Source organism: Bubalus bubalis, chromosome X, assembly GCF_019923935.1.
Source record: "Bubalus bubalis isolate 160015118507 breed Murrah chromosome X, NDDB_SH_1, whole genome shotgun sequence".
Taxonomy (NCBI): Eukaryota; Metazoa; Chordata; class Mammalia; order Artiodactyla; family Bovidae; genus Bubalus; species Bubalus bubalis.
In genome coordinates, this window is record NC_059181.1 from 108,170,946 (window position 1) to 108,185,223 (window position 14,278).

A 14,278-nucleotide genomic window follows, 5' to 3' on the forward strand; every position below is an offset into this window, starting at 1 on the left:
CCTGTGACAGACATAATATCATTAATGTGCTGGTCTCTCCCCCATCCTTCTAACAGCTCTAACAGTGATTCTCAAACTTTAGTCATCAAAAGAAAGCCCTGGGTATATTGTTAAATGCTGATTCTGATTCAGCAGATCTGGGGTGAGGCCTGAGACACTCCCAGGCGTCATGATGCTTCTAGACTGGGAGCCACACTTTTAGTGAGGCTCTCAGCAGGGTTTTCTCTAAAAGACCATCTCTCCCTCAGCCCCTCTCCCCTTTTCAGTGAGAATTTACTGAAAATCTCCCAAGGACACATCACTGGACTAGGCAGTGGAAGGCAAGAAGAAGATAAAGAGGATACATAATGGCACAAGACATGGTGCTTGCCTACAAGGGAACAGGCAATGATACCACATGTAGGTATAATAGAAAGATGGACAGAGGGCTGGGGGAACACAGAGAAGGGACTAAATATGCCAGGGTTTTCAGGAAGGATTCACAGAGGAGGTGACATTAAGATGGAGCTTGAAACCTGAGTTGGAGGGTATTAGGTGAAGAGATGGAGAGACATTCCCAGCAAAGAGAAAACTTTGTGCAAAGGACTAGAAATGGACAGCATATTTGGACAATGGTGAGAAATCAGGTGTCAGCAGAGTCCTGGGGGAGCAGGCAGCTTGTGAGTAAAATAGAAAGTCACAAAAGCTTTCCTACCTTGCTAAGAAAATGCTCAGCAGACCTCTGACCATGAAGCATGTTTCCACTTACCAGTTAGACAAAAGCTCACACAGGTATGGTGGACAGACAATACCTCAGAACAACAGTAACTTCCTGTTGATTCCAACTTCCAAAAATGCTCATTCCCCCAGGGCTGGACAACCCTGGGAGAAAAGGGATGACAGTCAGAAAGGAAGAAACTGAAAAATGGCAAAGCATTTCAAGAGCTACCTTTTGTACCAAATCAACTGGCTAATTTCAAACTAATTTCATTTGTGCATTAAAGCCAGTCACTATGAAAATCCATAAACTTTATGTAACTGAAATAAATTGACTGATTTTCTTTAAAGACTGTACCTAATCATGCCTTTAACCAATTTATATGACTAGCTTCCATTTCCCATCATGTCCTCCCCCTCCCCAGCACAGTCAGTTTTCCTCTCTATAACAAACAGGCTCAGATCTGCTAGGATTCTCTGATTCACTAGGGTATGAAGAGCAGGGAAAATGAAGGAAGGAAGGAGAGAAGTGAACGAGTAGGGGAGGGAAGGAAGGAAAGAGGAAAAGAGGGAGAGATGGAAGGAGAAAGAAAGAACAGAAGGAAGAGGAAAGAAGGAGAGAACAAAGAAACCAAAAGAAAAAACATTTCAAAAAGCAAGGCACTCAGGTATCTATCACTATGTGCAAAACTAGAACTATGTAGAACATTCTTACACTCATTTTACAGGGGATACAATAGCTAACCATTATTTTTAATTGCAAATAGAAGGGCAGCATAATCTTTTCCTTGCTTAGGGCCTTTTAAGCTCATAATCAGGCCCTGTTCTGGCAAATTCCACCACCTGGAGTGTGAGTGTATGAAGTGCAGGTGTGATGATGAGCTGGCCCAAACGGCCCCAGCCCTCAGTTGTATTTATCCATTGGCATTCAGTTTTGCCCCCACAATAAACCTACCCACCGGGATGAAAGACTGCCTTTACTTACAAACAAATTTTATTGGATTTAGTTGCATTTGGGCACACTCCTTTATTTTTCTCCTGGCTGCATGGGGCTAAATAATTGACTTGATTAAGTCTTGCATTGTTGACCAATTTCTTTGAGCATAATGAAGCCATCCCACATCCACAGAAGAAGTGAGAAGGTATGTAATGAGCTTCCAATCTGTTACCCTAAAGGGCTGTGAGGATGCAGAGTAGCACCCCTCGGATTCATTATTGGGCCCAGGTGATTCACGCATGGTTGCCTGTAGAATCTGGAACTCCTGTGCTTCTTGGAGAATAGCAAGGCTAACAGGAGAATGGGCAAAGAAGGAAACTTGGTGGAGCCTGACTAAAAAGTTTCCTGTCCAGCCTCACTAAAATGTCTTCTTTCATTAAGAGAGGTATCCGTTTCCAAATACTAACATGCCTGTGTGTAGCTGTGCTTTGTATTGTATTGTGAAAGCCCTCTATACTCTTGATGTTCTTGGCATATTGTCATGTCTGTTGTAGACTATTATGATGGCTAAGATGTATTTCATGTAAAACTGAGAGTATGGTGTCAGTGGAGAAAAGAAAGCAAACTGTCAACCAGTTGAAACCAAGCTGTCAAACAATTAATTTATCTTTTACAACAAAATTGCCTTACAGCCAATTAGTTATGCAGCAAAAATGCTTGCAGCAAAGATGTCTACAGTAAAGATGCTTATGGAAAAAATACCAGACACATGGAAAGGTATGTGTATTTTAAGTGAATTTTATTTGAACCCACCTGCAAATGCAGGAGTTGCAAGAGATGGGGTTTGATCCCTGAGTTGGGAAGATTCCCTGGAGTAGGAAATGGCAACCCACTCCAGTATTCTTGCCTAGAGAATCCCATGGACAGAGGAGCCTGGAGGACTATAGTCCATGGGGACCACAAAGAGTCGGACATGACTGAGCACAGTGCAATCTTATTTGAAGTGTGATGGAAAAGCAGTGGGGGCTCTAAGTATGGCGGGGGGTGATTAACTGGTTTAGCTATTAAAATATCTCTGGCTGCTCTGGGAGAATGCACTGGGGGGACAGGGCATGGATGTGGAGTGGCTGTCACAATAATCCAAACACGAGATGTATTGGTCACTGATGGTATTAAATGAATCTTTGGGGTTATGCCTCTATTAAACAGTTGATTTTCTTTAGCTTCTCTTTGATTCTCTTGCTTTACTATTCAATTTCTTCTCACCCTATTCATTACCCAGTTCTGCAAGTGAGCCAGAGCTTCTCTTTCTTGGGAAGTCTGGGCAATAGAATGTGAGGGAATTGTGGAATAAGGGTGACTGAAGGAAGGAGGGAATGGATGAATGGATGGAGAGCTGTAATGGCCAATGTCATTCTTTTACGGCCCCAATGCCCAGCGGAGGTCCTTGAGGTAAATTGGGTCCTCAAGGAACAATGACTGAATGGATGAAGGAAGAAGATGGTAAGTCAGTCAGGTAATCTCCAAAATTAGCAATCATGGATCCTGTGGATTTTGTGATGCAAGGATTATAAACTTTGAATTAGAATATCTACATCTCTCATAATGGATTGCAGAACAGGAATTTAGGAACAATCTTTAGATAAGGTAGGCTCCACTTGGAGAAAATAGCTTTGCTATTTCTAGAAAGAATTGACTGAGAACAGAGAACCCACGCTCATTGGTGATGATATGGCAAATGTGATGGATTTGGATTGGTTGTAAATAAGTTCTCAATGTCCCAAACAACTCAGCAACCTCCTTGCCAAGCTTTCTCCATCTGAGTAAGCTTAACCACCTTTCATCCAGCTTCCCAAACCAGAAGTGAGTGAGTGAGTGAAAGTCACTCAGTCGTGTCCGACTCTTTGCGACCCCATGGACTATACAGTCCACGGAATTCTCCAGGCCAGAATACTGGAGTGGGTAGCCTTTCCCTTCTCCAGGGGATCTTCCCAGCCCTGGAATCAAACCCAGGTCTTCTGCATTGCAGGTAGATTCTTTATCAGCTGAGCGACAAAGGAAGCCCTCCCAAGCCAGAAACCTGTCAGTTATTCTAGATTCCCTTCTCTCCCTCAGTTACTGCACCTAATAAATCTCCAAGTCACATCAATTTTACCTCTTACACATCTCTCTGGTCTACTCCTTTCTCACTGTGGCTACTGACGCCAGCTTATTCCAGGCTGCTATTATGTATTGCCTAGACATCTGAGAATGTCTTCTAATCTCTCTGCTTCCACTCTTGTACCTCTACCATCCATTCTCCACCTAGCCAAGTGATCTTTTTTTTTTTTAAATAACAATTCAGATCATTTCTTTTCCATGCTTAAAATCCTCCAATGACTAACTCTCTAGCTTCATGTCACATCTGTCTTCTTTCTGCATTCTCTTCTCCTGCCATATTAGAGTTCTTTCAGATTCTTTTGCTGGAATCTGGGCCTTCACATGCTTGGTGCATTCTTTCTAATGTGCTATTCACCTCTCCCCACGTCTTCTACTGCTCGGGGGGCGGGCGGGGGGTGCTGGTATTAGAAGAGATTGCCCAAAGAAATAAGTCAGGCAGAAATTCTCAGTCTCTCCCCCTGCTACCAGTCACAGATCTAAACACAGCAGTTTTTCTTCTTGGCCTGAAGTCAGGCAAGGAAAGACGGGGAGGAAAAGGAGGATCAGACCATTCAAGTCCATCTAGGACCATCTGGTCTCTTCTCACCTAATTTTACCTCTTTTCCCGGTTCTATAATAGTGAACTTCCCTCATAGCTCACTCAGTAAAGAATCTTCCTGCAATGCAGGAGACCTGGGTTTGATTCCTGGGTTGGGAAGATCCCCTGGAGAAGGAAATGGCAATCCACTCCAGTACTCTTGCCTGGAAAATCTCATGGACAGAGGAGCCTGGTGGGCTACAGTCCATGGGGTCGCAAGAGTCAGGCATGACTTAGCAACTAAACCACCAAACCATAATAGGACTAGAGGGGGTCAATCTGAGCCAAAATAGTAGCCTCTCATGTAAATGGAAGTAATGGGAAGCATTGTCTAAGATGATTTACTCCTGATCAGCCATTTCAGCCAGAGCACTGGAGAATGCCTGGGTCAAAGGCAAACAGGGCAATACAAATACAATCAATATTCTGTATGGTTTTAAAGGCCATGCTAGGGCTGAAGCCACTTCTGATAACACAGTTTAAAATAATACATGCTCCTCAAGTCTCCCTGGCAATCCAATTGCCTTGGACACACAATGATGCAAGGAATGACACACACAGCTAATGGTTTCTGCTTATCCTTATTGAATGAAAAACTTCACTCATCAGGATTTGGAAAATTCTGGTCACTTTTTTTTTTAATCTCTCTGCCTGGTAATTCTATTCTTATGCCAAGAGCCAGCAGCAGCCCTGTGTCCCTCCCTAACTGACTCAGAGACACTTTCTAGTCTTGGATTTTGCTACTGTCTAATTGGCTATTAACATTTGACCCCAGACTGCTGTTTGTAGCACACCAGGAGACAAACATATCGAAAGTGCAGAGTCTATGAACTTTTTCCCTTATCGGTCCCATCCAAAAGCAGACTGAGCTAAGAGCCTGAGGTATGTGCAGAAAGTCCTGCTCTTCTCACAAATAATGCTCACTGACTTGTGAACTTGCCCAGGGCTAGATTAAGGAAGGAAGCTTAGGTTTCCTTTCTGTAGCCTTCACCTTCCCCCTCCAATCCCATCCCCAAGATCAACAGGTGTGGTCCATGGCTTGACTTTGACACTGAAACACCACGTGTAGAGGGTAAATGTACACTTTCATTATCCCTTCATGATCAGAATGCATGCCCTCCTTTTTTGCCTTATCCTCAATAGCCCTCATCTGAGCAAATGGCTCTTGCTCGAACTTTAATAGGAGTAAAGTCTTGGAACCGTGTAGTAACTAAATTCAGGAGCAATGTTATAAAATCATAAGAAGAAAGCCTGAAGGCAGCAGTGGAGTGAAGGCCAGCAAGGCTGGGCTCTGGTTGGTGGGTTAGCAAACACATTAAATGTGTCATCCTTTGGTCACATGCTACACATGTGCCAGGCTTTGCTGGCACATTCGCACTGCTTCCTATACCAAGTTTTCAGCATAGTCCCAAGGACAGATGTAAGTTAAGACATTTGATTTCTGGAGCTAGATCTCCAGGAAACAATATACCAGTCTTATCATTCCTTGGTTCTGTGACTTTGGGCAAGTTACTTAACTGTTCTGGGCTTTGGTTTCTTCATTATGTGTAATATCATCTTGCCCAGTGGTGTTGTAAGAAGTAAATGAGATAATGCCTGCAAAGCACTTAGAATACCTCCTGACTACTTAGTGCGCCAAACGTGTGGTTTATGACTATTGTTTTCATTATGAAAACAGATGTTGAAAAGGAACCCCTAACACAAACTGCAAGTATACTTGCTCATGGATGTCTGGCAGACTCTAGAACCTTCTTTGTCCCCCAGCTACTGCAGCTACCCATTTGCTCTTCCCCCTAGACCTCCTCTCTAGCCAAGACCCCCAGACATCCAGGCTACTTCTAATCCTGACTCAATACTCCAGCCTCACCTTGAAACAGTGCCACTGTTCTGTGAGGTAGAAAACAAGGAACTACATATTAAAGGATTTCAGAGATGATGTCAGTTTTTACTAGGAAAAAAAAATAAAATTTCAGCCAAAGTCTTTTTATATGCAAATTTGTATTGCATTACATGAGCTATAGGCCTTCACTGATAGCTCAGTTCGTAAAGAATCCACCTGCAACAGGAGACCACAGTTTGATTCCTGAGTCAGGAAGATCCTCTGGAGAAGGGATAGGCTACCCACTCCAGTATTCTTGGGCTTCCCTTATGGTTCAGCTGGTAAGGAATCTGCCTGCAATGCGGGAAACCACAGTTCGATCCCTGGATTGGGAAATCCCCTGGAGAAGGGAAAGGCTACTGGAAAAGACCCTGATGCTGGGAAAGATTAAAGGCAGGAGGAGAAAGGGATGACAGAGGATGAGATGTTTGGATGGCATCACCAACTCAATGGACATGGGTTTGGGTGGACTCCGGGAGTTCGTGATGGACAGGGAGGCCTGGTGTGCTGCAGTTCACGGGGTTACAAAGAGTTGGACATGACTGAGCGACTGAACTGAACTGAATTCCATGGACTGTATAGTCCATGGGGTCACAAAGAGTTGGCTATGATTGAGAGCGACTTTCACTTTCACTTTTACACGGGCTATATAATAATTGCCTGGGCCCTAGCCATCGCCACATATTTTCTACATTACCCTTTAAGTAGAGTGTAGCCATGTACTAAACATTCTGGATCATTCTCTATTTCTGTTATTATTCAGTTTGATTCCTGTAGTGCTTGATATTAGTTATCTTCACTAAATTTTCCCTTTAAAAATAGTCTGTAACCTTTCATGTGTAAATTGCTGTTTTACTTATTTTCTGTTTCCAGAAAATTATCTTTATCTTTTAGCATTTTCATATTGTCTGTGGACTTATTATTTTTAGCCTTCAGAGTCAAGTCAATGTGGAAATTATACCTTCTTTTAATGAATATCTATTGAGTACTATATCAGTCAAAATATTTCATATTATACTGCAATAATCAATAATGCCCCACAGACTTGGTGGCTTATTTTAAACAAAGAGTTGTTTCTTATTCAGACTGCATATTCATTGCTAGAAGGCTGGAAGCCTGCTCCATGCCTCTTCACCTTAGAATGTAAGCTGACATATTGGCCATCAACTTGAATGCAGCTGGTCACTGTGACAGAGGGAAGAACAACTCCAGAGCATTTCACACTGGAGCTTAGACCCTCTCTACGAGAGTGACATGACACTTTCATTCAAACCTCTTTGGTCAGAGACTTCTCCAGCAGTCCAGTGATTAATACTCTGGGCTTCTGCTGCAGGGGGCACAGGTTCAACCCCTGGTCGGGGAACTAAGTTCCCACATGCTGCATGATGTAGCCAAACAAACAATACCCCCCCTAAAACAACAACAACAAAAACTCTTTGATCAGAACTCTTAATGTGCCCATACTGCACTGCTTAAAAGGCGAAGAAAAGCATTCCTCCCATGTGTCCTTAATAGAGAGCTAGAAGCTGGTGAACAGCATTAATGAGTGCTTACCAAGTAGCAGACACTGTGTCAGAGATGTGGATACGTGAGTGAACAGGGTGAATAAGGTCTCTGCTTTCACAGAGCTCACTTCTTCTTATGTATATGTGTGTGCGGGCGACATAACTGACATTGAAAAGTAACTACAAATGCGATGAGGGTTATGGAGGGAAGGTACAGGATGCTACGGGGTATATAACAATGGAGTTAATCTGGTCTCCGGGGAAAAGGAGCCTCCCAGCCAACCCTAGGAAATTCACAGTTAGCCTACATGGAGGGACTGGCTTTATTAGGATGTATTCCTCAACTTGCTCATGCCTGCCAGGTTTTGGCTCCTTGCTGGAGTGTCAGACTGTTCCTCCTTATCATTCTGACTCCATTCACATCTAGCAGGGCTGCTTCCATTGTAGTAGTAATTTGCTCCAGTGGGCACTGGGCACATATATCATGACAGGGGGACAGTGGGAACTGCAAACCTGAATACATAGATCCACTCACTAGCTATGTGACCTTGAACAAGTTAACTCACCTTTGAAGCCTCAGTATTTTCATTCATTAAATGAGGGTAACTCATAGTCCCTGTCAGCCAGTCCAGTATCTGCACATTGTCTGACCATGGCCATGTTCATGAGCATAGCCTTTGCAGAGAGGTTCACCTTGGGAGCTGGGTAACTACCCTCAAGGAAATGCATGCAAGCACCTCCCCAAGGGGTTCTCAGTTGAGGATGATACTACCTTTTGTTCTTGTTCTTGTTCAGTCACCCAGTCATGTCCGACTCTTTGCGACCCCATGGACTGCAGCACACCAGGTCTGCCTGTCCCTCACCATATCCTGAAGTTTTCCCAAGTTCATATCCATTGCATTGGTGATGCCATCCAGCCATCTCATCCTCTGACACCCTTTTCAGGCGTCAACCCCTTAGAGGCATTAAAAATGGGGGGATGTTTTTGTTTGTCACAATGCCTGAAGGAGTAAGACTGGAATTTGGGAGGCTGAACACCTTGCTTTATTAATAATATGGGAAGCATTGTCCTGCACAACAAATAATTCTTCCATCTAAAATCCCAAGAGTGATCTGTTTGGGAAAACTATACACCACATTTTAGTCATTTTACAGTGACTGTGGGAGCTGACCTCCTGCCATCCTGCTAGGCATGCCTCCAACAACTTTAGGAAAGGATTTTGCCTGAAATGTGCAAAGTATCCACGTAGCTCTTAATGATGTGACTTGAAGAGTGTAATAATTAGGATTACCTAGGCTTTGCTAAAGGAGAAGGCAACGGCAACCCACTCCAGTACTCTTGCCTGAAAAATCCCATGGACGGAGGAGCCTGGTGGGCTGCCGTCCATGGGGTCGCACAGAGTCGGACACGCCTGAAGCGACTTAGCAGCAGCAGCAGCAGGCTTTGCTAAAGCAACAATTTCTACATTTCAGTGGCTTAAAACAGCCAAGTTTTATTTCTCACTCATGTTACATACACAATGTCAGTTGAAACTGCTGCCCTGTTCTTTAAAATCATTCCAGGTCCCAGTGTAGAAGTAAGCAGATAAATGAACAAGGAAAAGATCAAGTGGAGTTGACTGCCCTTTAAAGTATTCTAACAGACTCAGGAGGGGCTGAGGAAGCTAACTTTAAATGTGACCTTCACAGGAGGGTTCTCTAAGGAGAAGCTGTTTGAGTAGGGTGACCCAGACAGATTAGACGGCAAGTGCAAGGTCTTTGTGAGACTGAGAAGCAACAAGGGGGGCTGGGGTGGCAGGAGGGGAGGCAACAGGAAGGCAGGCAGCCGAACAGAGGGGTCCAGAGCATGGAGGGCCTTACAGGCCCCTGTAAGGCCTTGGGGGCCTACTCCGAACAAGATGGCGCCATTGTAGGACTTTGGGCCAAGAATGGATATGATCTGACTCGTGTTTTTCAAAGGTCATTCTAGTTGCTGTGGAAGAGTAGACAGTAGCTATGGTCTGGGGGAAGCTCTCTCTGCATTATGCTCCTGTGAGTGGCTGAGTGGCTGGGAGAAGGCTCTTCTAATACAGAGAGACAGCTTTCTTTATTCTTCTAATGGTCTTCTCTTTCTCCAGGCTCTTTTATTGGCTCAGGAGTGAAAGAGGACTGGGCAGATAACATCTGCCCTTCCCAGAGAAGGCTTAATTATGACTCTTAAGATTGTGGAGCGAGGCAGCAGAAAGGCCACCTGATATGGTTGAAGCTGCAGCCCTGGCCTCTTACCCTGTTCTGCTATGCTTTGCTGCACTATCCCACACAAGTTCTTGCCCCTCTGAGGATCCGTTTGGTCATCCCTGCCATGATTGTAGGGTTGAATAAGCTTTGTATACTCTGCAGGGCCATGTCCTGTGCCATGTCTGTACCACCACTGGCGACTGGGTTTCTATTCCCAGCTTCTGTACGTTTGAGCAAGTTAAGTGCTCTGAAGATCTGGGTCCTAATGGAGGTGAAGCCACTCCAGAGACTACAGCAGCCTGTAGCCCCAGATTTTCTTGGAACTTTTTCTCCCAGAGAAGATTGACTTGGAGACCAAAAATACCTACAGGCTACTAACAAGGTTTAAAATGCTAATTTATAATAATAGCCAGTGATATTTATTGACTGCTTACTGTGTCCCAGACACTGTGTTAAGAGCTCATAAACCAGAGCTTTAATTCCAAAATTAATACATGAAATGAAATATAGTGGAAATACCTGGAAGAACAAATTAGAGAAAATTAAATGAAAATGATTGCCCATAAACTGTGTTCCATCCATCTGGAACCATTCATTTTTCCATGATCATTTCCTTGGTGCCAACTCCGGGCCCAGCATCTTGGATGTCATCCCTGTACCCACGGCTTCACTGGAAACTATTAGCAGTGCCATGGCATGTCGGAGATGAGTTACTCAGGATGTCCCTTTGACAGCGTGTCTGGACCTGTGCCCTGGTTACGAATCAGCCTTAGTCTCTTCCAAAAGTCTCTGCCCACTGGCCACCTTCCCAAACTTCTCTGCTCCCTACAAGTGGATGATACGAAAAGAGCCAGCAAGGCATTGGAAAGTCACAGGTGTCCTGTCCTTGCCCACTATGGCTAGTGCAGTCATCCATTTCCTTGTAGGGACTGGTAGACAAGGGTCATACTTCAGTTTCTCTAAAGCATTCAGGCCTGAGACAGTGCTTCTGGGAAGATTCCTGAGAAGTGGTGCAAACCCTGAGGGTCACGCTGCCTGGGTGCAAAACCCAGGCAGAAAGTGGCGAGGCCACAGCCATCAATAATGCACAGGAGGGAGAGGGGCAGGTGAGAAGCACCCTGGCCTGGCTGCAGACAGAAAACAGACCTGCATGTGACACTGCCCTCTCCTACGGCTATCACAACCCTCTCCTACTGAAAGAAACCTTCTTTCAAGGCTCTCCAATCTTCCTTCAAAGTTCCCCACTATGGAGGAAAGAGTAACTGACCTTAAGGTTTCCGTGACAGAAAGAACCAGAGCAAGGGAGAAATTAGTAGTTGATAAGTTCAGAGACTGGAAAGAATGGGAAAGACTGATTTGAAACAGGTCACCTGCTGAGTATCAGTGGTGGTTCAGTTCAGTTCAGTCACTCAGTCATGTCCGACTCCTTGCGACCCCATGAACTGCAGCACAGCCAGGCCTCCCTGTCCATCACCAACTCCTGGAGTTTACTCAAATTCATGTCCATCGAGTCAGTGATGCCATCCAGCCATCTCATCCTCTGTCGTCCCCTTCTCCTCCTGCACCCAATTCCTCCCAGCATCAGAGTCTTTTCCCATGAGTTAACTCTTCGCATGAGGTGGACAAAGTATTGGAGTTTCAGCTTTAGCATCAGTCCTTCCAATGAACACCCAGGACTGATCTCCTTTAGGATGGACTGGTTGGATCTCCTTGCAGTCCAGGGGACTCTCAAGAGTCTTCTCCAACACCACAGTTCAAAAGCATCAATTCTTCGGTGCTCAGCTTTCTTCACAGTCCAACTCTCACATCCATACATGACCACTGAAAAAACCATAGCCTTGATTAGACGGACCTTTTTGGCAAAGTAATGTCTCTGCTTTTTAATATGCTGTCTAGGTTGGTCATAACTTTCCTTCCAAGGAGTAGTGTCTTTTAATTTCATGGCTGCAATCACTATCTGCAGTGATTTTGGAGCCCCAAAAAATAAAGTCAGGCACTGTTTCCACTGTTTCCCCATCTATCTGCCATGAAGTGATGGGACCAGATGCCATGATCTGCGTTTTCTGAATGTTGAGCTTTAAGCCAACTTTTTCACTCTCCTCTTTCACTTTCATCAAGAGGCTTTTTAGTTCCTCTTCACTTTCTGCCATAAGGGTGGTGTCATCTGCATATCAGAGGTTATTGATATTTCTCCCAGCAATCTTGATTCCAGCTTGTGCTTCCTCCAGCCCAGCGTTTCTCATGATGTGCTCTGCATATAAGTTAAATAAGCAGGGTGACAATATACAACCTTGACGTACTCCTTTTCCTATTTGGAACCAGTCTGTTGTTCCATGTCCAGTTCTAACTGTTGCTTCCTGACCTGCATATAGGTTTCTCAAGAGGCAGGTCAGGTGGTCTGGTATTCCCATCTCTTTCAGAATTTTCCAAAGTTTGTTGTGATCCACACAGTCAAAGGCTTTGGCATAATCAATAAAGCAGAAGAATATGTTTTTCTGGAACTCTTGCTTTTTCGATGATCCAGTGGATGTTGGCAATTTGATCTCTGATTCCTCTGCCTTTTCGAAAACCAGCTTGAACATCTGGAAGTTCACAGTTCACTTATTGCTGACGCCTGGCTTGGAGAATTTTGAGCATTACTTTATTAGCATGTGAGATGAGTGCAATTGTGCAGTAGTTTGAGCATTCTTTGGCATTGCCTGTCTTTGGGATTGGAAGGAAAACGGACCTTTTCCAGTCCTGTGGCCACTGCTGAGTTTTCCAAATTTGCTGGCATATTGAGTGCAGCACTTTCACATCATCATCTTTCAGGATTAGAAATAGCTCAACTGGAATTCCATCACCTCCACTAACTATGTTTGTAGTGCTGCTTCCTAAGGCTGACTTGATTTCACATTCCAGGGTGTCTGGCTCTAGATGAGTGATCACACCATCGTGATTATCTTGGTCATGAAGATCATTTTTGTGCAGTTCTTCTGTGTATTCTTCAATGTTGAGCTGCATGCTATTTATCTATGGCCAAGGCCAGCCCCTGGCCATTTTTCTCACTAGGGGCCTTAACCCTCTGTTGAGTTGTTCCTGACAGAGGACTTCCCAGGCTTCTTCCCACTCACACCATCCATAGGACCAAGGCCAGTAGGGAGAAAGCCTGAGCCCATTGTTGCTGCTTCTGAACTAACCTCACTGGGATGGATGCAGTGGAAGATCAGCCCAGATGGGGTAAAGGTAAGAACACCAAGCCAAGAGCCTGAAGTGGGGTCAAATCTGATTCCTCCCTGTCTGGTTGTGTAGCTTTGGACCAGTCCCTGCCCCATCTTGATGCGTTCTTGCCTTTATTGGTACAGTAGGGGTAATAGACGGGGTGGCATCTGAGTGTTTGCCAATTTACCATCTGGGATGCCAGGATGCTAGGAATTAAGGACCTGCTTATCCTCTTTGCCACCTGCCACCCACACCCATCTCCAAGGCCAGAAAGCTCAGGTGGACTGGCTTCTGCAGATAAAATCTCCTTGGTGGGTTCCCATCAATCTACAATTCTATAAAGGCCCAAGGGAAAGCATTTAATCCTTGCCAAATGGGTTGATCTTTCCATTACTGAGCCCTGGGAATTGCCCCCAAAGGCCTGTAAAAAGCTGCTAAAATCATCCTATTACTTTTGGGTGTTTTGCCAACAAGAAAATGAACAAAATTGTTGCTTTTACTCTGCGGACTATTTAACTGAAGTAACTCCTTGGCAGAGACAGGATTGGGACTGGGGCCAGGTTGGGAGCCTTGTGGGGTTTGACAATTGATGAGGCCTTTGGAATAAGGGGTGGCTCTCCCTGTGGCAAGGCACCCATTTTCCCCTGCTGGGCAGTGCCATGCAGCAGACCACATTAGAAGCTGAAGACTCAATGTGGGCCCTTTCTCTCCTGGTGTCTGTGCCCGGGTTACCCCACAGATACCTTGCACTCCAGTGTGGCAAACCTCACCCCATCAACTCACTCTTGTTCTTCTGTTCCTCCAGGACTTCCCATCCCCAGGGTGGTGGCTTCATTCTCTTGGGAGACTCATGGCAGCCATCCTGAGAACCACCTTCCTTCTGACTCTCGCTCTGTGTGTTTGGGGGACAAACCCTACCTTTTCAATCTCTTTGAGTGTGTCAGAAATCTGTCCTCTCTTTTCCAACCCCACTGCTGGGGCATCAGCTCAGACTCTCCTCAACTCTTGCTGAAAGCCTTTGAATAGAACTCTATTTTCTCTGCAAATGACCTTTTCTCTAAACTATCGTTTTCAAAACACAGGTCTTTGTGATGGTCACAATGCTG

At 44.8% G+C, this 14,278-nt stretch overlaps 1 long non-coding RNA gene across 1 annotated transcript; it reads left to right on the forward strand.

Moving 5' to 3' along the window:
* The first annotated feature begins 1,100 nt into the window (after window positions 1-1,100).
* LOC123331768 lies at window positions 1,101-11,064 on the forward strand. Its single transcript, XR_006548539.2, has 3 exons — window positions 1,101-1,838; window positions 2,326-2,410; window positions 9,872-11,064. It is a non-coding gene; the product is annotated as an uncharacterized LOC123331768 (long non-coding RNA).
* Window positions 11,065-14,278: the final 3,214 nt, after the last annotated feature.